General features: G+C 41.7%; 1 protein-coding gene across 2 annotated transcripts in view; it reads left to right on the forward strand.

The window, feature by feature from the left end:
• Positions 1-1,143: 1,143 nt before the first annotated feature.
• Positions 1,144-25,571, forward strand: part of Fhip1a (FHF complex subunit HOOK interacting protein 1A) — a 233,982-nt gene continuing 209,554 nt past the window's right edge. For both annotated transcript variants that reach the window (XM_026384753.2, XM_077803090.1), the window contains exon 1: positions 1,144-1,488. The gene's annotated coding sequence lies outside the window, so the exon portion shown is untranslated. The remainder of the gene's footprint in view (positions 1,489-25,571) is intronic.

The following is a 25,571-nucleotide window of genomic DNA, read 5'->3' on the forward strand; positions in this document are numbered from 1 at the left end:
TATACTTAGGAGCCGACTTCTTGACGGCACTTGTCACAGGTGAGAGCTGGTGAATCCTGAAAGATACTCTTGGCAAGTTTAATCTGTGTTCCTGCTGCCATCCGAAAACCCAGCGGTGGTGATAGGCAGCTATAGAAGACTGAAGTTTTCACTCTTCAGTTTCTGTGGGTGCAAGAGAGAACATGAAATTAGATCTACCCGATTTGGGTTACATCTGGATTGCCATTCATGAGAACGAAGGCAGGAAGATACTTCCCCCAAAACAGAGCTTGGCGATGGGTCAGTAGGATGCTGCTGTGGTTGAAAACCTCCACGACCGCCTCTGTAATCTGTGGCCCAGCCCCACCCGTTCAGATTGAGGCTCACCTCAAGTTTCAGCCACATAACCGCAGGGCCGTGAAAACGCCAAGAGAGCTTCTAACCAAGGGTTTCGATTTCCTCCTCTGGGATTTAAAGTCCAGAAAGCAGAGGCTTGACTTCGCGGTCCAAGCGCATAAAGGGCGTGGGAGACAGGAGGGAAAGCCAGACAGTGTGCAAGCTCGCAGTCCACGGGCAAAGGTAGTCCAGGGCGGGAGGGCCGGGCTCTGGGAAGGGGGTCACCTGCACCCTCCTGCACTTCCATGCCCCAAGGAGGTCTGAGTTGGGGAAGATTCATCTGTGTTGTAAAGAGCCCTACATTTTTTTTTTTTTTTTTTTTTTGGAGAAGGGTCATTGTCAGTAAACCTTTGACACACAAACCCACCAACAAGCCCGGTAGCGCTAAAACTATCCTTTAAAAGCAAAACAACAAAACTGCCACCCTACCTCCGCCCCAGTCCCGTAGGTTGCTAAGTCCCAAGCTTCCCCCTTCCTTCCTTTCTTTTGAACGTCCTGTGTGTGGAGAGGTGAAGTTCCGGCGAAAGGCGAGCCCCCAAGGGTGACGCGTCCTGCTGGGAGCCCCAGTTCAAGTTTCGGTGGAAACTTTCTCCCCGAGGCCCCGCCTCCTTCACCTTGGAAACCGCGCAGGCCGGAGCGCGCGCCGCCGAGTCCTGGCGCACCTGGCGGCCGCGCGTCCGGGCGGCGGGGCGGGGCCGGCGGCCGCGGGGCGGGGCCTGCGCACTCCCCTGGGCCGGCAGGTTGGGCCCCGCCCCCGCCCCGCCCAGCTCCCGAGGGCACTGGCGGGCGAGGGCGGGCGAGGGCGAGCCCTGGACCCGCGCGGCTCCGCCACCGGCTGACGCACGGTCGGAAAGTTGCGCTCCGAGCCCGTGTCGCCCGCTACGTTCTCCACGAGTACTCCTGCTGAGTTTGGACCGAGGCTTGGAGGACCCGGGCCCGGACCTGTGAGGGCAGCCGGCCCGGATTCCTGGGCCGGGCGGGGAGCCGGCTCTGCCTTCCTCTCAGTGCCCAGCGCCGGTGGCGGCTCCGGGGCCCGACTCTCCGGGACCGCGGAGCAAACTTTGTGACTGTACGGGGACGCTGCGCGGTGACGAGGAGCCGCGGTCGCCGCAGGTACGTGGCATGCTGACCTGAGCTTTGCGCTCGAAGGGTTCTTTGATTTAGGGCTTCGAAGGAAAGGGGACAGCCCGAGTGGGCAGGAGGAGCAGGTGGGGCTGCGAATGTCCCATAGTGGGTCCGGTCGGGACAGGACGGGAAGGAGGTGGTTCCTAGAGCTGCAGGCTGTGGCACAGGACGTTACTCGGTGACTGACTCCGGGAAAGAGAGGGCCAGCTTGTTTTGACGGAGAAAAGATGTCATCAGGTTCTCCACCCCTTTCCTTGGTCCCTGGGGCCAGTGAGCCTGGATCCTACGTGAGGGACTGGCAAAGAGATCTGGCTCTCAGTTTTCCTCTCCAGACCTCCTTGCTTACACAACAGATAAGTGGTGCCACTCAGGTTTGTAGCACTTCGTTGGTTTAAGGACTTGTTGGGTGGCTGTTGCTCAATTTCATAAATTCTCTCACGAAACTGTTCAGGTCGTGGTTGTTATTGATAGTGTGTGTGCATGTTTTCCTTGGCCTTAACAAAGCTCACTTGTTAACCCCACTTCTGCGAGGGAGTAGAGTTAGCTTTTGTTTTATTTCAAGCCTGCTTAGAGGAGTATTGGAGGCGGCTGCAGCCTTGTTTGCTGGGGATTTTGGAAATCACGTGAGCAGGTCTGATGAATTATGCCAGGTCTGTCCCAGCCTCTGGACCCATACCTTTACAACAGAGGCAGTTTCCACCATTCTTCAGGTGCCCCATCCCTAGCCATCCAGGGATCAGGAACACTACACTCCCCCTGAGGGAAAGAACCCCCAAACCAAAGAGAGACAGCCCTCTGGAGGAGGAGGAGGAGTAAACAATGCTTACCGATTGTTGCTTCCCTGTGGGTTGGGCCTACTACTCCCTTTGCTTTTCTGGAAGGCCTTGCTATCAAATTCATCTCATTAGGAAGTCAGCTGATCCCTGCTAATAGTCATAGCAGCCCTGATGAAATTATATAGGTCATTGAAAAATAATTCCCACTTAATCACCTTTATCCTGTTGATTAAGAGAGAAAAGATTTCCTTTCCTTATGGTACACCATGCCTGCTTGTCAGGGTCACCTGCCTGACCTCAAGTTTACTTGTGCTCCTGGCACTAGACAGGATATGGTCCCTGAACCTGCCCAAACATGGTGGACCACAGCCAAATTCCACTTTTGGAAAATTTCAGTAGTCTTCTTTGGACAGAAGTTGAGCCGGAGATTCAGTCCATAAATTTATGGCATATTAGTTGGCTTTGAATAACTTATCAGATAATTAAAGGCTGGTTTCTTTTAGTTCTGGTTAATCTCTTCCTGCAAAGCTTCTAAGAATTGTGTCTGTGCCTGCATTGAAATAAATTAAGTTTGGGGTCCCATTTGTCATTTGTCTTAGAGCTTTAGGAACAGGATTAAACTGTGCCGGGTGAATGGAAAGGGCAAGGGAAATTGGCCATAATCAAATGAACTCAGGGAATGATTTAGAGGGGCCAAATAATTTAGGCCCAACTGCCCAGCTCCTTTCTTCTTACTTTGAACACAGAGGTACTATGTTTTAGGCCTTTGAAGACTTTGAAGGAATGAAAAGGGTGTTCTGTTTTTACAGAATCAGAGTAACACATTGCTGGACAGTTCTGTGTTCTACCTCCCAAGTTTCAAAATACTTTCTTTGCAAAGTTCTTTCTATAATAGGAAGCTAACAGATAATGACTACAACTCAAGAAACAGATGAACAAATGTGTAGAAATGTGAAGGTAAATATTAGAAGAAACAAAATTTACTGCTGAGGAATAAAATTATGATCATGTAGCACTTTTAAGAAGGAAATTTGATAATGTCCCTTTTCTCTCTGCAAATATAAAGCAAGTTTATTTTCTCTGATTTCTTTTAGACTCTTGATGTTTATTATGTGTATGTACACTTGTCTCATAGGGATCTGGAACCTTATTCTTGGCCTTGAAACACAATTTATATCTACTTTACACTTCTTCCTAGTGACTTCCAATTCTTAGTATTAGCCCAGGTAGAGGAACAATGCTTAAGAGTGACCAAACACTCCAGGGACTTTATTTAAAGGGATCTCTTAGTAAAGACAGTAACAAAAGTGAAAATTTCTATAATGTCTTATGATTAACAAAGTTATTTCACATATATCATATTTATGCCTTGTGATTTAATCATTTCATAGTGAACTCTATTAGACTACACAGGAAGAAAACAGATGACTTTGTGAGATAAAAAGGGATTTTTTTTATACCTTAATTTAATTTATTTATTTATGTTTATGTGTGCTGAGGATTGAACCCAGTGCCTCACAGGTGCTAGGAGAGCGTTCTACTGCTGAGCCACAACCCCAACCCAATAAAAAGGGATTGTAAGTGCATACTTTTCTCTGTTTGGTGGACTCAGATCAACATTCAGGATTTCTGATTTATAGGCCATGCTTTCAGGTTTTTCCATTTAATTTTGTGAAGTATTTGAATATGAAATGGGATCACCTTTCTTTCTTTAATCATCTTTTTTTCTTTTTTATTATGTGGGGATTGAGCCCAGTTGCTCTGCCACTAAGCTATATCCCTTTAAGATAGGGTCTTGCTGGATTGCCCAAGCTGGCCTTGAACTTATGATCCTCTTTCCTTGACCTCCCAGGTATCTGGGATTGCAGTTGTGCACCACTGCACTCAGCTGGGATCTTATTTCTTATTAACCAAAACGAGGACTCATATGGGGACAGGTCAATAGGACTATATATAAATATGTGCATGTGCCTGTGTGTGTGTGTGTATGTATATACATATAAGTATATGCACATATATGATCTTTATATTCTCTGGGTCTCAACAGTGTAACTATCCAATAAAATTGAACTAATGTCCATCACATTTGGAAGGGAAATCCTGCAGGGAGAGGGGATTAATAGATGTCCTGATAGATTAAATAATGAACTATTGGTAATGTCTAAAATTAAACAAACAAACCAGGAAACAGCAATGTAAGTGTGTGATTTTTCAAACATGGTAGTAATTACCAGAATAAACAGAAGAGTCAAAGGACTTTTTTTTTTTGTGGGGAATGAAATTTAGAGATGAGGCAGAGTCAGGCAGGAATCTTTTTTTTTTTGTAATGTATCTGATTTAGATAAAATTTTATTTTTTGTATGTGTGTTTTGGTATTTATGAAAAACTTTAGAGAGATAGAGTAAGGGTCTGTGGTCAGGATTTTAGAGTCTCCCTAGCACTTGTTTGCGCTCTTCCCCAGGCAGATTGAGAATTTCCCCAGGCCAGTGGTTCCTCATTTACCTCTCTACACTATTCTTTCTTTTCCTTCTATCTGGTTTTTACAGTGTTTGGGTAGGTTATAGGACTATGGAGCCAAAGACATTTATCTCTAATTCCTCATATTTCCATTATGAAAATGCCTCAAATATCTTTATAATCTTCAGAACCTGAACCATTTGTTGTTGTTAATTTTGTGATTGCTTTTGCTTAGAATTAGAGACATGCTGTTAGAAGTTGACAGTGTTTGCTCAGTTGAATTTTTTGAAAATAATTATTTTTTTTTTAAATTTTCATACTGGGGATTGAATCCAGGGGTGCTTTACCAGTGAGCTATATCCTCAGACCCTTTCTTTTTTTAAAAAAATATTTTTAATTTTGAGACAGGGTCTTGCTAAGTGGCTTAAGGCCTCACTAAGTTACTGAGGCTGGTCTCCCACTTGTGATCCTCCTACCTTAGCCTCCTGAGTCTCTGGGATTATAGGTGTGTGCTACCATGCCCAGCTGCTCAGATGAATTTGATAAACTGGAATTTGGGATGTATTTTTATCTTGAGAAATAAAGAAAGAACACTAAAAGGACTTTTTCAGTATTTGTGTGTCACTTAATTTTGAAGTTCTGAGAATGAGTATGCTGTTGTCCTTCCAAGGAGGTAGAGACAGATAATATTTCAGCACTATTATAAAAAAGTTAACACCTTGTTTTCCCTTTTCTTTATGAATAAGACTCCTACTCCACTTCCAGTTATGAAACTTTTTTCTTTCTGATTATACATATAAATATATATTATTAAAAATCTAAACATTACCAAAATATAATGTTGACAGTTAAAATGCATTATGATCTTATGTTCTGAAGAAACTGCTGTATATTTATCCCCTCAAAATTTTTCTTTATATAAAGCTATATTTATTTATCATTTTGGTTGTTAATGACAAAGAAGAATAATACCATGCAACTTTCAACTTGGTATTTATATATTAATTTATTTTTGGAGTAGGAATTCATAAACCTAGGGTTTGAGCACTGAGCTACATCTAGCCCTTCACTGTTTTTTTTTAAATATTTATTTTTTAGGTGTAGTTGGACACAATACCTTTATTTTTTTCATTTTTTATTTTTTTAATATTTATTTTTTAGTTCTCTGTGGACAGAACATCTTTGTTTTGTATGTGGTTCTGAGGATCGACCCCGGGCGGCATGCATGCCAGGCTAGCGCGCTACCGCTTGAGCCACATCCCCAGCCCCACAATACCTTTATTTAATTAATTTATTTTTATGTGGTGCTTAGGATCGAACCCAAGGCCTCTCATGTGCTAGGCTAGCGCTCTACCATTGAACCCCAGCCCCACTTCACTGTTTTTTTCTTTTTAATTAAAATTTTTTTTTTAGTTGTAGATGCACACAATACCTTTATGTTATTTATTCATTTTTATGTGGTGCTGAGGATGGAACCCAGTGCTTCACATGTTAGGCAAGCATTCTAACACTGAGCCATAATCTCAACCTTCCAGCCCTTCTTTTTTTTTTTTTTTTTTCTTTTTGTAGTTGTAGATGGACAGAGTGCCTTTATTTTATTTGTTTATTTTTATATGGTGCTGAGGATCGAAACCAGTGCTTCACGCATAATGGGCAAGTGCTCTGCCACTGAGCTACAGCCCCAGCCTCCAGCTCTTGCTTTTTATTTTTATATTTTTTAATTTTATTTTTTTTCTGGTCCTGGGGATTGAACTTAGGGGTGCTCTACCAATAATTTACATTTCTAGTTCTTATTCTTTATTTTGAGACAGAGTCTCACTAAGTTGCTGAGACTGGCCTCAAATTTGTGATTTTCCTGCCTCAGCCTCGTGAGTATCTGAAAATACACACATGGATCACCATGCCTGGTTTGGTTTTTATTTTTAACTTGACAATATGTTTTGAAAGTGTTTCTCTCTTCATACATACAGATCATCTCTAGTTTTCTTTTTTGACTGGCCATAGAGTTCTGTGTCAAATAGATTTATTATGGGCTAAATAGTTCCTTCTCGTGGAATTTGGATTATTTCCCATTTCTCAAGAATAAGGCTTAAGAAACCATCCTTGAAAAGAGTATCATTGTACGCGTGTGCGAGTATTTTCTGTAGGAAGGTTGGTGAAAGTCACAGATGTGAAAATGTCATACTTCTCTAGTTTGCACTTCTGCCAGTCATGTCACCATCATGCCACTTCACTTCTTGTTGTGTTAGCATCCTTTTTCCTAATGACGGAGATTGAAGATCGAAATAATCAGCACACAACCAGGAGAGGTCATGATAGTGCTAAGCTTTCAGGTGGTGCTCACCTCATTTCTTCACATTTCAAGTTCTTTTTGGCTTTAATGTGTTCCCCAAAGAGGGGATAGTAATTGATAACAGCTATAAAAATACTCTGCAGTTGTTGGATGATCTGCTAATTAGTTTTTATGAAGCATAGTTTCTTTTTTCACATTTTCTTAAGAACATTATTCTAGGACATGCCATTAAGGAGTTCAGAAAATCCATGAGGTTTTGCAGAATGCAGGAGTGTTTTTTTTTTTTAAATTTTTTTTTTTAGTTGTATATGGACTCAATGCCTTTCTTTGTTTTTATGTGGTGCTAGGATGGAACCCAGTGCCTCACACTTTCGAGGCAAGTGCTCTACCACTGAGACACAACTCCAGCCCCAGGAGTGTGTTTTAACTCCTCTCCTTGGATTGTTAAAGTTTACTTCTGTTGGAAATATTGGTGAGAGGTCAATTAGGGAGCTTGTAGAAAGTGCTAGAAACTGATTTCCATCTCTTGTGTGCAGAAAATGTGAAATAAGATATGTTGGCTAGATTGCATGACTCAGACTCACTGAGGAGGGACATTTCAGGAATTCCTGTGGCAGAATTTTTACTGACCAAAGAGATGATTAATATTTTCACTTAGTCTAAAGTTTTTTTCATAACCATTCTATTAAAGCAGTATGTTTTATTCCTCAAAATAAATATTTTCTGATATTTTTTTGGTATGCGTGTTCATAGGTCATTTTAGGTTCATTTTCTTTGTAATATATCAGAATTGGAAGAATATTTTTACATATATATATATCTGTATACACACTTGCATCCACTTACCCACACCCTGTATCTATACATGCGTAGTATGTAGAGATACACATTGTCTTAAAAATAAGATCTTGAGATGGGTACGGTAGCACAGGCCTGTGATCCTAGTGACAGAGAAGGCTGAGGCAGGAGGATGGAAAATTTGAGGCCAGACTCAGAAACTTGGTGAGATCTTGTCTCAAAAATAAATTTATTTATAGATGGATAGAGCTGGGTGTAGCTCAGTGGTAAAGCACCCCTGGGTTCAATTCCCAGTGACCTTGTTTCAAAATAAAAAATAATAAGTAGCTTACTGATAGAGTACCCTTGGTTTCAATCCCTAGTACTGCCAAAAAAAAAAAAAAAAAAAGGATCTTTAGCAGGTCATTTAATGGAAAACTTTGTACATCCTCAAAATAAGGATGACATCTGACCAATTTATTTTATTAGGAAAAATGTTTCTGATTTTTAAAAATTTTTTTCTTTAGTTGTAGATGGACACAGTACATTTACTTTATTTATTTTTATGTGGTAATCAAACCCAATGCGTTATATATGCCAGTTGATGTTCTACCATTGAGCCACAACCCCCAGCCCCTGATATTTTTAGTATAAAAACTTTCTTAACAAAATAAGAATTTTGGGCTGGGATTGTAGCTCAGCGTCTAGTAGAGCACTTGCTTAATAAGTGTGAGGCACTGGTTTCGATCCTCTGCACCACATATAAATAAATAAATTAATCAGATAAACAAGAATTTAAGACATGTTTATATATGGTCATTTAGATCTTTTGTGTGGGAAAATGCAACATATCTAATATTCTTGATTATTGTCTTTAACATGAAGTCACTTTTTTGATCAGTTGAATATTTTAAATCTAATTTGTACATATTCCAAAATGTTTGTACCTTTGGCTTATTTTAAGCAACATGTAGTAATTTAAATGCTGTTGAAAAATCTGATTACAGGACTTTTCATTGACCTTGATTTGCTTCAGGAAGTACCAAACTTGTTGATATTTACCTGCTGCTTGTGTTAAAAACTTAATGGTTAATGTTAATTTTTTATCAGTGTGATTAGGTTTGGCCTCTGAATTTCTTGTAGTCACAAGCATATGACTGTTTAGGACTTTGCATGTCCTATTTGAAAACTGCACCCTGGAATTGCTAGAGATATTGAGAACCAGCTTGCAGCACTTTGGGACTGGCTGCTTTGGCGCCCCCTTTTTTCCTTAAAGTAATCCTACCTCTTGGTCATGTTTTAGGGTTGGGTCATCACCAAGGAGTGGTCATTCCTTCACAGTGAATCACAAAATGAGCAGGTCTGACGGAGTCCTGCCTAGGCTGATTCACACAACCTGCTGTTCTCCAGGCTCCTATCAATACAGGTGTGCCAAGAATCAACTCTTAAGTGCTTAAGTCCAAAATCTGCATCCTCATTGCTGACCTTCAGAACCCTAGGCTTCCTTCTCCAATTCCTTGGTGTAGGTTTACTTTTAGATCCTGACATCAAATTAAGTGACAGGGAGACAAGTAACTCCACAATCTTAATCACCCAGCTGAGTTCCTTAAATTGAACAGAATCCTGTAAATGTTTCTAGTGGATGCTTTGACTCTTATTATCAAATATTCTAATATTCTATTATCAAATATTCTAATTAGAATATTTTCCTTCATTTCTATTTGCAATTTTTTATTCTCCTACTCTGTTTTCAGGCCACATTCGATTTTGCTTTTTTGTGTTGCTGGGGATTGAACCCAGGTGTTGGTCTGTGCTGTTAAGCATTCTACCATCGAGCCACACCCAGACCCAGTTTGATTTCATCAAGTATAGTTTTGCTTATGTCACCAATAATGGCCTTACCTGCCTACTAGGGAGTGACTCAATTTCAGGTGTGTTGGTTAATTTTATGTGTCAGCTTGCCTGGGCTACAGGTTGCCCAGATAAACATTCTGGGTGTGTCTGTGTGAGTTTCTGAATGAGATTAGCATAGTAATTCAGGTTGCCCTCCCCAGTGTGGGTGGGCCTTATTCAATAAGTGGAAGAACTCACTAGAATAAAAAGGCTGAGTAAGCAAGACTTTGCTCCCATTCTCTTTCTCCCTCTTCCTCTCCGTCTCCCACTCCTCCCTTCCTTGTGTATAAGTTGGGAATCAGCCTTCTGTCTTCAGACTCACATGGGAACTTATGTTTTTGGTTCTCCTGCATCTCCAGCTTACTGACTTCAGATGTTGGGAATTCTCAGACTTTAGAATCTCATGACCAATTTCTTATAGTAAATCTGTTTATATGCATATACATAAACACAGAATCGTCTCCTACGGCTTCTGTTTCTCTCTAGAACCCTAATACTCAACTCATCGATGACCTAGTGTCCTGAGCAGGTCCTCTGCTTTGGCTGCTGGGTTGGTCTGTACCTCATTCCTGAACACACCCTCCCTCTTTCTTTTTCCTCTTCTCTGTTGGGACTAGTCCTTCCTCTTTCCAGTTATTTCAGGGCTGTGCATTCATAAAACCTAGTTCAGAGCCCGTGTCCTCCATTCATTCATTCATTCTCAGCTGTCTCTTCCTTTAGCAATTTCCTAACATCCAAATCTTGGTACAGAAAGTTTAGGGCCTTAGCCATTGGTTGTATTCAGGCGTTGTCTTTCATTTGTCCTTCTCCTCAGCTAGATTATAAACTCCTGTAGGATCTGGGCCAAACTATACTTTCAGCTCTCGCTGTTCCTGGTGTTGCCTTTCTTTCACTTAGAAGGTGGCCAGTGTGTGTTTACTGATAATTTGAAAGCACTAAGATTCACCTAGGGCAGGCAAGGCCAAGGAGGGGCTTGTGTGCCTGCACTGTCCCCTGTGAGGCCATGGCAGAAGCATCTCCTTCATTCACTATGGGGCCCTGAGCTTTTGGCTGGGGCAGTGCTCCAGGGAGGGCCTGCAAGTTGCTTGAGGTTGTTACTAGAGGTGAAACTTACATATCGTCCTTGACCTAGAGCCATCTTTTCCCAAGGAAAGAATTGAGTTGGATTTAAAGTCCTGTTGAATTTGTCCCTTCTCCAGGAACTGCTTTGCACCTGTTCTCGGTCTCATCTACTTTACCCTTGTCTCTTGTAATTCCCCGTTGCTCTGCCTCCGGCTGAGTCTTTTCCTATCATCCCCATTAAATATGCTGCATTAGCACATTTAGGTCAAAAATTTTTGAAAAGAGGTGAAGGAGAAGAAATGTAGAAAGGGAGCTGTATATTCCTAGGAAATTTGGATTTGTCAAATTTTATGCAAATTTCCTTCAAACACAATGTGACTTTGTTTTTCCTGCATTCCTAATGGAACATAGTTTTTGAGAAACATCATTTGGAATCTGACCTCCTTCCCTCGGATTGGTCTTTAAGCTCAGACCCTCTACACTTCGTGTCCCTCTTACACTGTTCTCTTGCACTTGTCTTTTAACATATTATAGTTTAAAAAAAAAAAAACATATTATAGTTTACTTTTTTACTGTTATCTTTTTTTATTGACCATATAACATACAGACTCTTTGAAGGACAGAAATGGTTGGTTGTATTAGCTTTGGCTAAGTTGGTTTTAATATCTTGAGACACACACCAGTGCCCAATGCTCAATGTTATTTGTTGAATTGGATGGGGATTTGCTAACCTGGGGACCTTCCATCTCCACATCCCCTTGTTGCTTCGGCTTCCTGTGGCAACCTCTCAGTCCACTTTCCTTTTCCTTGTCGCTGAAGACCCCTCATAACTATACCTGGTGTAATTTTTTTCAAATAATAATAACTACTTGCTTTCCAGGTCTATGCCTTTGTAATAGCCACACGGAGAACAGAATGATTTACCTTTTCTTGGTAGTTCATGGTCTACAAGTCCTTTCACATGTATCTCTCATTTGGGATATTCTCTAGTCTGTGGCTGCAATGGAATGTATTCTTTAGGGCCTGCCTTTCTTCAAAGTATGTAAGTTACCCAAATCTTTTCCTTCCATGGGAAGCAAGCATTTTTCAGTATGTGCTGGGCTATGCTGTTGTCAGATTTTGAATGACAGTGTGCTGCTTTGACAGCATCTTCTGGCTTACTGGGAACAGTCATGTTCCCCAAAAGAGTGCCTGTATGGCAGGCAGTAAGGTCCTCAAGTCAAGTGATGAAAATAGATAAAGAAGGGGAGTGGGAAGAAAGAAACACCACTGGCAATAAACATTTATGGATACTTTTCAATGGAAGGCACTTGGCTAGGTGTCACAAAAACCCTTGTTGTCCCCAAGTTAATTTTTTAGCAGGAGCTCCATGAAGATCTGTGCTCCATGGAGATGCATGTGTGGAACTGAGAAGGTTGCCTCCAAGGTTATGATCGTTGGTGATGAGCACTGGTGGCCTTCAGGTTCTTTGCCAGTGAAATCCCATCACTGTCTTCCTAGCCCTTTCCTCCATGAGCTATGGAGATGGAACCATTTTCTTCCTGAAAACCTCTGTTCTTGCCTGCAAGCCATGGGAGTGCTCAGTAACTATTAGTGTCTAATGATGACACAGGGATATTCCTCTGAGCCCTTGGAGAGCTGTAGGCGTGTCACACATTGACAGGTGCTCACAAATCTCTTTTTGCTGTTTTGAAATATCACTGCCAGGGGAGTTGTATACAACGTGTTCTGACAGAGTGGTCTTAAATATTCATTTCTTTTCCCCATTACTTTAAGAGAAACGTCAGTGTTTAGTCTTCAGGTTGCCAGTAGCAATTTTGGAGAAATTGTATTATAACTTTTTCAAAAGACTGATTTTAATGTAGCTCGTTTATTTATACATCAGTTGATTACCGTGATTATTTATTTATTTATTTATGTGTGGTGCTGAGGATCGAACCCAGGATCGAATCCTAGGCAAGTGCTCTACCATGGAGCCACAACCCCACCCCTGCTGTGATTATTTTTAATGATGGAGGGATATTCACTTTTGGGGTAGTGGAAATTCAGGGGTTAAATGGAGGTTTTGGATCTATTATGCCTTCTGGTGAGTTAATTAGCAAGGATTTATTATGGCATTAGGCTACATGGGCGTAGTGATGCAATTTGGATGCAAATGTGGTTCACAACCCTGATCTCCTTACCAATTAGTAAGTGTGTGACCTCAGACAAATTGCTTTTCTTTGATGAACCTTAGCTTCCTCATCTATAAAATAGAGTCAGGTGTGGTGGTGCAGGCCTGTGGGCCCAGCTGCTCAGGAGGCAGGAGGATCTTGAGTTTAAGGCCAGTCTTGGCAACGTAGTGAGACCCTGGATCTTATTAAAATAAAACAAAACCAAACATGTATACAAAATTACTCTTTTGGCCTGGGGTTGTAGTTCAGTAGAATAGTGCTTGCCTAGAATGGGTGAGGTGTTAGGTTTGACCTCTACCGATGCAAAATAACAAAAGAGATAATCCGCATCTCAGGGAGTCTCTGTGAGGGTTAACTAAGATGCTCAGGCTCTTAGTTCAAGTTCAAACTTGAACTCTTTTAGGGACCATGGGGAGATTCAGAAGGTGTGTAAGATACATATCTGCACAGCCGTGAAAGATGGGTAGCTGATGCACAGAAAATCAGGACAGTGTGTAATAAAGTGTTATTTGTATAGAAAGGAAGTGCAAGAAACTGGAAAGGTAGAGGTCACTACCTTGAAGGTAGAGTCTTCAAGACTCTTTATGGGGGCTGTATTGGGATTCCTGAGCTCTCAAATTATAGAAATCTGAACTGTAGGCCTGGGTGTAGCTCAGTGGTGGAGCGCCTGCCTGGGGTGTGCAAGGCCCTGGGTTCCATCCCTGGCACTGCAAAAATGAACAATGAAGGAACTGTGTTGAAGGGAGACTTCTTGGTTCCCATGGCCAAAGTATAGGAGAAGTGGGGTGGGTCTCAGGGAAGCCGAAACGGGGAGCTCCTGTACCACCCTGATTCTCTGTCTCATACTCTGCGTCAGTTTTCTCTTCGTGGCTTGGGGTGTGGCTGCAGCAAGCCAGGCAGCAGCCAGAAGAGCACCTGACCTCCTTCGTTTAGTTTAAATTCTCAGAATCTCATGATTGGTTGGCCTCACTTGATTGATGTTCCTGTCCTTGTGCTCAGGGACACAGGTTCAGTACCTGGTAATTGGAGCCCTCTCTGGAAATACCTGTTTGGGCTGGGGAAGAGGGGCAAGATTTTTTTTTTTTTGTACCAGTGATTGAACCCAGGGACACTTAACCACTTAGCTATGACCAGCCTGTTTTTTATTTATTGTTTGTAGACAGGGTCTTGATAAGTTTCTAAGGCTGGCTTTGAACTTGCGTTCCTCTTGCCTAACCTCCTGAGTTGTTGGATTACAGGTGGGAATGTCTTGGCGAAGGGGAACAGTTTTAAAAAGAAAGATTGTGCCATTATTAGAGGAGAGGATAGGTGCTGGACAGCAAGAGCTGGAGATGTGTTTATTCCTGAGGGCACAGGGGAGAGCTGGAGCTGGTTGTGGGGCTGGTGTGCAGAACACTGAACCAAAGGCGGAGTCCAGAAGAGCAGATGGTTTGTATTAGTGAAACAGGATAAAGTAGGCATGGGCAGATGACATGAAGTGTTTTGTTGAGGGAGTGGGAACTGATTTGACAGGGGGAAAATCCTGAGACTAACATCAGATTGTCATTGTCCTACCAGTGCTGGCTTCGATTCTTTAAAATAGGTTTTTCATATTGTAGGCCAGTTATTCGAGTTGGTAAGCAGAGGACATGGGCATTTGAGTAGTTGGACTGATTGATTGTAAACAGATGGTCTTTGTCATCAAGAGGCAGATATCCACTGCCTTAAAAATGGATGCTATGAAGTGCATGAGCAAGATGCCATCTTAATTTTCCAGTAAGCCAAAACAACAATAAAATAGATGCTTCAGATACAATCTTGCTTTTAGATGAATTCTAACAAATGGACAATGAATGATAGAAATAAAATATTGCCATTTTATCACTCTTAGTGAAATAGTAGCTCTGGGGAATGACCTCAGTGGCTGCTGAAACTGTTAAGGAGTGGGGTTTAATACTTAGCATCCCCCCAACACCAAACCAAACCCCAACTATTAGGTCAGAGTCTCATGGGGACTTTATGATTGACAGGTCAGGCTTATTACCCCCTGATCTATCTTACTGTTATAAAAAGAGAAAGACGCACAAATGATGTGCCTCCTAGTTGATTCAATAGGAGATACACAGAACAACCTGTGAAATTTCTTGCTGGGGGAAAAAACACCCCCCAAAACCCAAAAACGAATGTGATATTTTGGGGGGATAAAGGAATGATAGTAGTGTTTTTGTTTTTGTTTTTTAAAAAGTTCTTATTTCTTGAAAAAAAATTTTCAGGTTATGTGATAGCATATCGGCTTTCTAAGGCTGATATAACAAATTACCACAAACTGGGTGGATTAAAAACCAGAACTTCTTTCCCTCATTGTTCTGGAGGCCAGAAATCTAAAATCAAGGTGTAGGCAGGGCAGAGTCTCTGGAGGAGGATCCTTGCCTCTTCCAGCTTCTAGTGGATGTCCTTGGCTTGTGGCTGAGATTCTCTGCCACCTTCACTCTGCGTTCTCCTTCCTGGGTCTTTGGCGGATCTCCTTCTGTCTCTCTCTTACCAATATGGCATTTAGGACATTCTTGGATAATCCAAGAAAAACTCTTCCTTAAGATTCTGAATTTAGTCACACCTTTTTGTAAGTAGTATTCACAGGTTCTAAGAATTAGGAAGTGAATATATCTTTGGGTGGGGCATGTTTTTGCTCATTGCCAGTATGACATATGAGATTTGTTTTAAAACCGTCCAGCAGGGGCAAGGAGTAGAAATGGGAAATGGTTGGTAACTGGTGGAATCCAGATTGGCCAAGCAGAGCTGGCATGGCCATTGAGGGTGTGATTCTCTCTACTTTGTATTGGTGTGAACATTTCCATAATAAAAAGTAAAAGCCCAGAAATGAGAAAGGTAAAGTCAAATATCAGGATTCTTTAGTTATCACTTCATTTATTTACAACTGATAAATACAAAACTCATTTTTTTCCTATTCATAAAAATTAAATAAAATACTTCTAATATCCTGGTTAATCTTTCTAGTTCTCACCAGCTTTTTGTGCATATTTCTTTTTGCTTCTCAAGAAAAGTGAAGGGTGAATGGAAATCCCTTCATTTGGAAGCCTCAAATTGTTAAATGACCTGAGGCTAATACAATAATCCATTTTTCTTCCTTACTATATTGGCGACTGCGTGAAGTGGTCATGACTGTTTGAAGACTCCTTGGCAACACTTTGGTCAAGCAGATGAAATCATGGAAGGGTCAACATTTTCATTATCGGGAGGGCTCTTCCATGTGTTTTAATATGATCATGAAGTGTCTGAGTAAGATGCCGTGTGGCACACAGAGATCAACCACTGGCATAGCTCAGTGACAATAATTTTCTGCAAATTATTCTTTTGATAGTTCTATAGTCTTAAAGGGCTTGAGATTTTAATTTCTAAACTCGATCTATTTTATTGTTTTTTTTCTTTCCTTAAAAACCACAACTATTGAGTGTTTTTCCAATTTTCTCACCCCTGTGCTGGAAAGATTTCAAGGAATAATTTAAATATAACCACACAACACAGAGCACCGCATCTCTCAGAGAGCGAGCATGGCATATCAGAAGTAAAATCTTTCTCACAGTACCACTGTGTGTCCAATTCAGGCTTAAGCATATATGTTAAAAATGATAATGATTGTAAGATGGTACCCTTATATGCTAGTCAAGTTATTTCATATATGCCTTAGTATTTATGATTTTTTTTGGAGGGGGAAGGAAAACAGAAATTCATATGCAGAATGACTGTTTAAATAATGCCTGACTTGTGACTTAGATAACCAAAAGCAACACACAGCCTTTAGAAGTCAGTTTATTGACTTACTGTGGTTTTATGGTTTTATATTGGTTACATAGTACTGTGGTACTATGGTTTTATATTCTCTGCTTGGAAATTGAATTTCTTTCAAAATCCAAAGCTGCATGTTGTAGGTGGGGTGGTATAAACTCTAGTTGAAAATTCAAAATAGACTAACTCTTTTTATCTCAGGGAATTGGAATTTAGGTGGTGGTTTGTTGTTGATATATGAGACTAGTAAAAACCAGCTCCCTCTTTTGTTTGTGGTGAGCTGTTGTACAACTTGTTTTGTATAAGTCAGACACAAAGGTGGCCATTTCGGTATAAAATTAGACTTTTTTGTGGTGTCTGTGTTATAAGAAAAATACTCCGAGGTGTCCTAGATTTAATGACAGAGTGGAGGATGGAGGGGGGGAGAGAGAAGGGAAGTTAACCAGCTCACAGCGTCTGGGTGGCTTCACCATCCCGACTGGAGCGGCCCTGCCATGATCACCGGGCCAGTCCCCTCCGGGCACTGCCGTGCCCTGTGTATGTATCAGCTGTCCAGTCGGCGAATCCCAGCCTACCGAGCAGCAAGAACTGCTTCTTAAATGAGAACCATCCCCAGATTCCTCATCTTTTGAGGAATGTGCTTTGTGTTTGTTTGTGCTTTAAGCCCTTCTCTGTCTATAAAGTCAGCCTCCTCTGCCTGGACCATCAGAAATTCCATTTTTTGGAATGAAGTGTTGGCAAGTTTACTATTCAAAATAAAGCCAATTACAGAAAAACAAATATCCCACCCCTCTTATCTATAGCCAGTGAGATTCAATATCAACGATTTTTGCTTTCCTGGCTTAAATTCTCATTTATATAACTGCTCTTGGCTCTTGGGTGGTGGATGCATCTCCACCTGCTCTCTAACTTGTCTGCTGGGGGTCGTGGGAACCTGTCCTAGGACCGGGGTTCTATTTCTGGCTACATTTATAAATGGCTTAATCAACTCCTTTATTTCAGAGAACCTTGATTTCATAGTTTGTAAGGCTGACTATCTTTTGAAGCTATTACATGTGTCAAAGGGCAAAGTTACTACTTACTTTAATCTCAATTGGCTTATTTTCTTTTAATTTTCAATTAAAAATGTACATAGTTATTTGATAATTCAGTACATAATGTGTGATTATCATATCAGGGTAATTGGCATTTTCATCTCCTTAACTTCTATCATTTCTTTGTGCTGAGAGCCTTTGGACTCTTCTTTTATATTCTTTATAAAATATGTAATAAATTGTTGTAAACCATAGTCTCCCTACATAGTCGCCAGTAGCATACTAGAACAATTATTCCTCCTATCTAGCTGTATTTTGGTGTTCATTAGCCAACCTTTCTCTCTCCCTTCTCCCCCCTGCATCTTTCGAAAGCTGTGAGTAATCACTATTCTACTTTTCAGAGATCAACTTTTTAGTTTCTATGTATGAGTGAGAACATTGATAGTTGTTATTCTATTCTTTTATTATTTTTGGTACTGGGGATCAAACCCAGGGGTGCTTTACCACTAGCCACATCCTCAGCCCTTTTTTGTGGTTTATTTAGAGATAGGGTCTTGATGAGTTGCTTAGGGCCTCACTAAATTGCTGAGACTGGCCTTAAACTTGCCATCCTCCTGCCTCAGTCTCCTGAGCCGCTGGGATTACAGGCTTTTGCCGCTGCACGTAGCCCAATATTTTTTATTCTGTAATTAGCTTTATTTTGAATTCTAAACTCAGGCAACACTTCATTCCAAAAAATAGAATTTAGGTGTTCTGATGGTCCAAGGTTGATTTTATAGACAGAAGGGCTTAAAGCAGAGACAAACACAAAGCAGATTGGTCAATTCAGAGTTTCATTCCTTGTAAGATGGGGACTGGGGGACAGAATAATAGGAGAATTACTGATACTTAGCGTTGGGTTATATCAGGTTATTTCTTTCGTGTAAGGATTAAAGCAGGGAGAACTTTATTATCATGCCGATTGAAACTGGCCTGTTTGAGGACTGTGGCTGTTAGCTCTCTAATCCAGATTTCTTTGAAGGTCAGGGAAGGTGAGATAAATACCTCCAGTTCAGCTTGGTGATGGGGACTCCAGTGTGAGGGACTCTGTTTTGATTTTTACCCTAGTCTGATTGGGAGTTTTGTCCAAAACTGTGGCTTCCTGTAATTTTTAATTTAATCATTGCTGTGACATTGTAATGCAGACGTAACACTGAAGCCCAGATTTATGGAAAAGCTGCATTCTTGGGAGGGTGTGGCCTGGGAGTTGGCAGGTTGCGATGTAGGTATAAAAATGACTTTCCCCTGAGGCTGGAGCAATTGGTGAAGGATTAGATCTAAATCCTTGCAAGCTTCTTGGGCATTCTAGTTGCTTACTAAGTAGTTTATTATGAAGCTTGATGGTGATTATTAAATTTCTCAGCCTCCTGTCCTTTAAGAGTTGTAGAAATCACCCTGTCCTAAGGAGAGGTGCTGTGTATGGAAGTAGTCAAGCTAGTGGTTTATTTTTCACTTGATGTATCATGATTGGTCCTGCACTGTTTAATCTATGCTTTTGTGCAAGGAAGAAATATTTACTCACTAATATTTCTGAAGGTATGCAATGTTTTATTACCCAGGTTGCTCAATTTTTCAGGAATGCACATTTTTACATAAAAATGAAATACTTCTTAAGTTTTTCCTCTTTGCTTTTTCTTCATCCCCTAAAGTATGTTTCAGAAATAACATAATAGGATGCAGAGGATGACTGAGGAAGAGCCCTAACATTTGCATGATGTTTTTCAGTTTGCCAGTGATTAAGAAACTCTTAGGCGAAACCAAATAATGAATGCAGAGAGCCCCATCTGAGTCTGTACTGCCTTTATACCCTTGTGTCCCTCATGTCTTTGCTAACTCTACCCTCCCCCTCTCCTCTTCCTCCTCCACCAAGGATTGAACTCGGGACACTCAGCCACTGAGCCACATCCCCAGGCCTATTTAGTATTTCATTTAGAGACAGGGTCTCACTGAATTTCTTAGCTCTTTGCTTTTGTTGAGGCTGGCTTTGAACTTGCCACCCTCCTGGTTCAACTTCCCAAGCCTCTGGGATTACAGGTGTGTAGCACCGCACCATGCCCAGCCTCCCTTTTTTTTTTTTTTTGAATGTTTATTTTTTAGTTGTAGTTGGACACAATACCTTTATTTCACTCATTTATTTTTATGTGGTGCTGAGATTCGAACCCAGGGTCTTGCACATTCGAGGTGAGTGCTCTACCACTGAGCCACAACCCAAGCCCGCCCAGCCTCCCTTCTTGTTGTTACTGTAGCCTCTGGTCTTCCTGCTTCCAGCCTGGCTGCTGGCATTGGTTTGCCATCCATCCTTGGGGACAATTGAACAGCGTAGATTTCATCATGTCATCCAACCCCTCTACTTTCCTTTCCCTTTGAAATCTGGAGCTTCTCATCACTCTTAGGGTAAATAATCAGTGATGCAAAAGCCTATACTATTGAAACCCAAGTCGCGCAAAGAGGCTGTGGGCAAGGGTCTCCAACTATCCAGGTTTATCTCCTCTGTCACTATCTCTCAATCTTTAAGGACTACTGCCTATCTTCAAGATTTTTCAGTGTATCATACCTTTTAAAAAGCCACAGAGCCTTTGCACATGCTGTTCACTTTGCTTGGAGCACTTCCCTCATTGCTTTCTGCTATACCCCCACTGTAGTCCCCTATGGCTGTTTGCTCCTGCTTAGTTTCAGCTTGACCTCATTTCCTTCAGGAAGCTCTTTGTACTAGTTGGGTTTCATTAGTATAAGCTTTGTGTCACTGATTATTTTTTCTCTCATTGGTCTTAGTGTTTATAATTTATATACTTGTAAATTATTTTCCTACCTGACTATAGACTTCTTAAGGCAGCAGGTAGTGGACCTGGTTTTGCTCTTCATTGTATCCCCAGCACTCAGTATAGCACCTAGTATGTATTTGACCGAATGAACAACATGAAAGAATCAGGCTGGTATCCAGTTGATTAAGTGCACAAACAGTGCTCCTATCCATGACACTGTAAACAATAAAACTTGCCCTTCAGAGAAGTCATTTAGGGGGGTTCCTGCTCACGCACACCTGCTGTTGCTATAAAAGAATTTTGGAACAATTCTTAAGAATTGTCTTTTGATTGGATGCCATGGCACACACCTGTAACCCCAGTAATTTAGGAAGCTGAGGAAGGAGGATCTCAAGTTTGAGGCCAGCCAGGAATTTAGCAAGACCCAATTTCAAAATATAAAAGGGCTGGGATGTAGCTGAGTGGTAGAGAGCCCCTGGTTTTAATCCCCAGTATTGGGAGGGGAAAAATGTCTTTAGAAGTGCATTTGTCCTCAGTATCTACTGGGCCTCAGTTCCAGGACCCATCAAGGAAGCCAAAATCCACAAATGTTCAAGTCCCTTATATAAGGTGGCATGGTATTTTCATATAACCTATGCACATTGTCTTTTTTTTTTTTTTTTTTGAGGAGAGAGAGAGAGAGAGAGAGAGAGAGAGAGAGAGAGAGAGAGAGAGAGAGAGAGAAAGAGAGAGAGAATTTTCAATATTTATTTTTTAGTTCTCGGCAGACACAACATCTTTGTTGGTATGTGGTGCTGAGGATCGAACCCGGGCCGCACGCATGCCAGGCGAGCGCGCTACCGCTTGAGCCACATCCCCAGCCCTGCACATTGTCTTAAGTTAAATTGTCTGTAGAGTACTTATAATACCCAATACAACATAAATATTATGTAAATAGTTGTAATATTTAGGAAGTAGTGATAAGAAAAAAGGTCTGTAGGTTTTAAAATTTTTTTCCCCAAGTATTTCTGATCTGTGCTTAGTTGATTTGAAATCTGTGGCTAGGGAAGCCATCTGCATTTGTTTGTTAATTCTTTTGGTACCAGGGATTGAATCCAGGGTGCTTAACCACTGAGCTGCATCCCTAACCCTTTTTTTGTGTTGTATTTTGAGTCAGGGTCTTGCTAAGTTGCCTTGGGCCTCACTAAGTTGCTGAGGCTGGCTTTGAACTTGCGATACTCCTGCCTGCCAAGTCCCTGGGATTGCAGGTGTATGCCACCACACCTGGCCCAACTGTGGTTTATAAGCCACTTAAGAAAATTACTTATCCTTTTGATTAAAAATGATACCCAGCTTGAGTGTTCTCTTTATTTTCAAAAAGAACTTTCAACTCCAAGATAACAAATTTGCTTTCAAAGAACAAAATTTGCCACAGTTGGAATTTTTAAAAGAATGTTTTATACATGAAGAGGGTCCTGAAAGAGCTGTTCTGGACTCACTTTGAGCATTGGCGAGTGCTTTGGTCATGAGTGTGTGGTCTTTGAAGGGACCGTCCCTCCTGTGGGGTGTGGGTTTTCCTGTTTCTGTTCAGATTCGTCCCAGAGACCTTCTCCATGCAGAAATGATGTTGCAGCTTTCTTTTGGCCACAGGGTGGAGAGATGCCATTTAAGCTTTAAGTCATTCACTTCATCTTTGTGCTTTTTTGTTCTCTGTGGGTAAAATAAATCTTGCAGAATTTTTTTTTTTTTTTTTTTTTTTTACTAGAAAGGACTGTAATAGGGGATCAAGTTAATTATAAAGTGCTTTAAATTCCTCAGATGTTGAGCTCTATGTCTAGGAAAATTCCCTGTGAGTATGAGATCACAGAACTGGGGCCACGTTTTTCAACTGAAAAGCATCAAGGGATTCTTGCCAAGTTCTGTTATTCAAGGTTATTTATTCGGTTCTGCTATGGACTCAGCTAGTAGTTCTTTCCCTCTTTTGTGCTAGGTGCTGTCCTTTTACCTGCGGACTTTGGAAGACAGTTACTGTGTGGAGTATTTTTCTTTAGCACCTTAAATCAACATTTTTCTTTTCTTTTTTTTTTTCTTTCTTTCTTTCTTTCTTTTTTTTTTTTTTTTTTTTTTTTTGGTACCAGGGACTGAACCCACGGGCGCTTACCCACTGAGCCATATCCCCAGCACTTTTTAATATTTTTTTTAACTTAGACACAGGGTCTTACAGAATTGCCTGGGGCCTGGATAAATTTCTGAGGTTGGCTTCTAACTCAGCCTCCCTATGTATCAACACTGATTTTTAAGCAGGAGTAACCGAGTGTGAAATAATACATATATGTCTGCATTTTAATCCTTCGGAGCACTGGAGCACTGTTAGATACTCTGAACTGACAAAAGCAACTATTGAAGATTATCTTAAAGCAGGACAGTTGTCACAGCTCCCTTCTGATCACTGGTCACTGCTAGCACCATAGTTTTCACTTTTCACCTTTGAGGAAACATGCTCCAGTCAGCATGACTTAGAGGATTCAGAATAGCGGGGGCTCAGTAAGCTCCCATGGTGGGAAGCCGTAGGTATGTGGCTGTGACAAGAATTCTCTTGACCTTTCGTTCTGGTGTCCTTATTTGCACCTGAGCAACGGAGGCTTCTTGCATTTGCTTTTTTTCAGTTTACTGCTTGCCAGTAGGAGTTACATTCTCCAGCTGCTTCAGTTCGCACAGTGTCTACTTTGGCAGATGCATTTTTCTGTGCCCTGCAATAGTATCAATATTTGTGAGAAAATCATCTTTTGAATCTGATCTTTTAAAGGGGGGTTCTTTGCCGAACCTCTTCTTTGGCAGGTCACTGCTTTTTGGTAAATAAGGCTGGTGGAAAAAAGACCTCTTACTATGTGTGAGGGAACCTCACTGTGTTCTTTGCCTGTCTGAGTCTCCATGCACCCAACTGAAGTTGAGTCACCACCTCTTAATTGAACCCGACCTTTATATGCATGAGTACTGGCCAGCCACTCCCTGCCTCAAATGGAATTGTTCCCCAGAGGGATTTGACTAATGTCACATGCATTTTGACTGAGATGCACTTTTAGTATTTGCATTGAGCCCTTTATTATTATTCTTTTCAATCATCCATTCTTAGGCTGCGACCACGGTATTACCCAACATGTTTAATAGGTGCAGTTCATGAGCTCACCCCTTACCTAAGAGTTGGGCTATTTCCTGTGTGGATGTTAAGGGAAAGAGAATCACTCTTCTGTGTGACATGGTGACATCTTGGGAAATTATTTTGCTGTGGCTCCAGGAAGAGCTGGGAATGATGGCAGGAATGTGCCGGGGTTACTTATGCCTCCAAATGAGCACTGAGATGCTGTGAGGTCATGAAAAGAATTAATGCCTTGTAAACATAACTGCTGTTTCAAATAACGACCTACTCAAGGTGGGCCATGTGAGTTGGACAACTTAAAGCTGATAAAGAAGGGATGATAAAGGATTCAGGGCTGACCACTTAGCTGTGAAGGAAATAGACTGGTTTGCTTTACTCATCTTTTGAGGAGGAAGCTGTAGTGAAGAGAAGTTAAATAATTGCTCAGTGTCATGTCAGAAATCTGTGACAGAGATAAGATCAAAGCCCAGACCCCCAATGGTGCAGCTGGTGACTTTGAGTACTCTTCAGGGCCATCTTTTCTCTGGGAAGGGAGTCATTGTGTGCCATAATAAATAATCCTGACTCCTGGGCTGGGCTGGGCTGGGCTGTAGCTCAGGGGTAGAGCCTCTGCCTAGAGCGTGGGAGCCCCCCTGGGTTCCATCCCCAGCCCCAGCCCAAGCAAAACCAAACAAGAGACCAGAACCCCCAGACAACTCATATGCATGAACAAGTGAAAACAATAACAACAACAACAACAACAACAACAACAACAACAACAACAAAAAACACCCAGGCCCTTCTTTATTGAAAAGGTGAGACAAATTCAAATTTAGAAATTAGTAAATTACTTGAGCTTTTATTAAACCAGTGTCAATGTAAAGTAATGACTTTGCTTTAAAGGGAGTAAGGCAATAGTTTATTCTGAGCCAAATATGAGTGACTGTGGCCCTCGAGCATAAGATTCAAGTTACCCTGAATGACATGTTACACCATGGAAGAGGTTACGTGAACTTTGAAATCACAGAACAAAAGAAAGTCCTAAGTCAATACATCCTCAATGACATTGATGGGAACTTCGGGTAGCTGGTAGAGGAAGTGGGGAAATCTCTGTAGTAAGTTCCAGATGTTCGGAATCTTATAGCATTCTTAGGTTTAGAGTCAGTGGAGGCTAGAGGTCCGCTAAGCTTCGTGATACGTTCTAAGGGTCTGTCATGAGGCTCTTAGGTCACATACAGAAGTTAAGGTAATTGTCTGTTAAAGGGCTCCAGATAATTCTGGCTCTCCACCCATAACTCTCCATCTGTCCACAGTGACAGTGTTCTCCTCGGCCACAGCAGTCTGAAGGCTCTTCAGTACAGATACAGCTTCTTCAGAGAACCTTCTGTGCAGAGAGTCAGAGTGACTGGGTTATTACATTGCAAGGACAGCCAGACTCCGTCCTCGCCCTGGAGGAGGCAGACATAAAGCTGACCATGCAAGGTTCCGTAGGTGCCATGATCCAAGTACTACTATGCTCAGAGCACTGTGGAGCAGACGGTGGGGAGCTTCACGTCCTCCGGAGGACTTGGAGGGCTCACTCTGCAGTGTGCTTGCAGGACCAGCTTAGAGCTTAGGCGGGAACAGGGAGCAGCCTGCATTCGAGGCCAGACAGAAGAGGAACGGAGAAGAGGCGAGCCTTACCCTCTGGAGGAACAGCGCTAGTTAGCTGAGATTACTCCTGGGGGAGCAGGGAAGATGGCCTTGTATCCTGCAGAGGTGAAGGGAAGGGTGTCCTATGGTGGCATGACGGGGACAGGTTTTACAGCTCGGGGTACGGGAGGGAGAAAGCCATGGGCGTAGACATGAAGTATCAGCTTGCCTCAGGAAGTGGAAGGGACTCGGTGGAGGTTTTTTAGTAGACTGA

This window comes from Urocitellus parryii, chromosome 10 (genome assembly GCF_045843805.1).
Source record: "Urocitellus parryii isolate mUroPar1 chromosome 10, mUroPar1.hap1, whole genome shotgun sequence".
Taxonomy (NCBI): domain Eukaryota; kingdom Metazoa; phylum Chordata; class Mammalia; order Rodentia; family Sciuridae; genus Urocitellus; species Urocitellus parryii.